Below are 2,388 nucleotides of genomic sequence, written 5' to 3'. Positions count from 1 at the left end.
TGTTCTGGCGTTGAACGCCAGGCAGGTGCTTCCTCCAGGGTGTGATTTTTCTTCTGCTGTTTTTGATTCTGTTTCTAAATTTTTCGTTTATTTTGTGACTCCACATGATCATGAACCTAAGAAAACATGAAAAACAAAAATAAAATTAGATAAATAAACATTGGGTTGCCTCCCAACAAGCACTTCTTTAATGTCAATAGCTTGACAGTGGGCTCTCATGGAGCCTCACAGATGTGCAGAGCTTTGTTGAGACCTCCCAACACCAAACTTAGAGTTTGGATATGGGGGTTTGACACCAAAATTAGAGTTTGGTTGTGGCCTCCCAACACCAAACTTAGAGTTTGACTGTGGGGGCTTTGGTTGACTCTGCTTTGAGAGAAGCTTTTTCTGCTTCCTCTCCATGGATGCAGAGAGAGATCCTTGAGTTGTAAACACAAGGTTGTCCTTATTTAATTGAAGGATCAATTCTCCTCTGTCCACATCAATCACAGCTCTTACTGTGGCTAGGAAAGGTCTTCCTAGGATGATGGATTCATCCTCTTCCTTTCCAGTATCCAGGACTATGAAATCAGCAGGGATGTAAAGGCCTTCAACCTTTACTAACACGTCCTCTACTTGTCCATAAGCCTATTTTCTTGAATTGTCTGCCATCTCTAATGAGATTTTAGCAGCTTGCACCCCATAGATTCCCAGTTTCTCTATTACAGAGAGGGGCATGAGGTTTATTCCTGAACCAAGGTCACACAGAGCGTTAAAGATCATGGTGCCTATGGTACAAGGTATTATGAACTTTCCAGGATCCTGTTTCTTCTGAGGCAATGTCAGTTGATCCAGATCACTTAGTTCATTGGAGAACAAGGGAGGTTCATCTTCCCAAGTCTCAATGCCAAATAATTTGGCATTAAGCTTCATGATTGCACCAAGGAATTTGGCAGCTTGCTCTTCAGTGACATCCTCATTCTCTTCAGAAGAGGAATACTCATCAGAGCTCATGAAGGGCATAAGGAGGTTCAATGGAATCTCTATGGTCTCTAGATGAGCCTCAGATTCCTTTGGTTCCTCAGAGGAAAACTCCTTATTGATCACTGGACGTCCCAGGAGGTCTTCCTCCTTGGGATTCACATCCTTCTCCTCTCTTGTGGGTTTGGCCCGGGTGATTAATTCAATGGCCTTGCACTCTCCTTTTGGATTCTCTTCTGTATTGCTTGGGAGAGTACTAGGAGGGATTTCAGTGATCCTTTTACTCAGCTGGCCTACTAAATTTCTAATGGAAGACCTTGTTTCATTCATGAAACTCACAGAGGCCTTAGATAGATCAGAGACTAAGTTTGCTAAATTAGAGGTATTTTGTTCAGAATTCTCTGTCTGTTGCTGAGTGGATGATGGAAAAGGCTTGCTATTGCTAAACCTATTTCTTCCACCATTATTAAAGCCTTGTTGGGGCCTTTGATCCTTCCATGAGAGATTTGGATGATTTCTCCATGATAGGTTATAGGTGTTTCCATATGGTTCACCCATGTAATTTACCTCTGCTATTGCAGGGTTCTCAGGATCATAAGCTTCTTTTTCATAAGAAGCCTCTTGAGTACTGTTGGATGCAGCTTGCATTCCAGTCAGACTCTGAGAAATCATATTGACTTGCTGAGTCAATATTTTATTCTGAGCCAATATGGCATTCAGAGTATCAATTTCAAGAACTCCCTTCTTCATAGGCGTCCCATTACTCATAGGATTCCTCTCAGAAGTGTACATAAACTGGTTATTAGCAACCATGTCAATGAGTTCTTGAGCTTCTGCAGGCATTTTCTTTAGGTGAATGGATCCACCTGCAAAAGTATCCAATGACATCTTTGATAGCTCAGATAAACCATCATAGAATATATCCAGGATGGTCCATTCTGAAAGCATGTCAGAAGGACACTTTTTGGTCAACTGTTTGTATCTTTCCCAAGCTTCATAGAGGGATTCACCATCTTTTTGTTTGAAGGTTTGAACATCCACTCTAAGCTTGCTCAACTTTTGAGGAGGAAAGAACTTGGCTAAGAAAGCCGTGATCAGCTTATCCCAAGAGTTCAGGCTGTCTTTGGGTTGAGAGTCTAACCACACTCTAGCTCTGTCTCTTATAGCAAAAGGGAAAAGCATGAGCCTGTAGACTTCAGGATCTACTCCATTAGTCTTAACAGTATCACAGATCTGCAAGAATTCAGTTAAGAATTGAAAGGGATCTTCAGATGGAAGTCCATGGAACTTGCAGTTCTGCTGCATCAGAGAAACTAGCTGAGGTTTCAGCTCAAAGTTGTTTGCTCCAATGGTAGGAATGGAGATGCTCCTTCCATGTAAATTGGAATTAGGTGCAGTAAAGTCACCAAGCATTCTCCTTGCATTATT

At 41.8% G+C, this 2,388-nt stretch overlaps 1 non-coding gene across 1 annotated transcript; it reads left to right on the top strand.

Annotated features, from left to right (window-relative positions):
- Positions 1-1,902: 1,902 nt before the first annotated feature.
- On the top strand, positions 1,903-2,010 carry LOC112724352 (small nucleolar RNA R71). The gene has a single exon (XR_003163518.1). It is a non-coding gene; the product is annotated as a small nucleolar RNA R71 (small nucleolar RNA).
- Positions 2,011-2,388: the final 378 nt, after the last annotated feature.

Source organism: Arachis hypogaea, chromosome 11 (assembly GCF_003086295.3).
Source record: "Arachis hypogaea cultivar Tifrunner chromosome 11, arahy.Tifrunner.gnm2.J5K5, whole genome shotgun sequence".
Lineage (NCBI taxonomy): Eukaryota > Viridiplantae > Streptophyta > Magnoliopsida > Fabales > Fabaceae > Arachis > Arachis hypogaea.
This window is presented reverse-complemented; position numbering and strand designations above follow the sequence as displayed.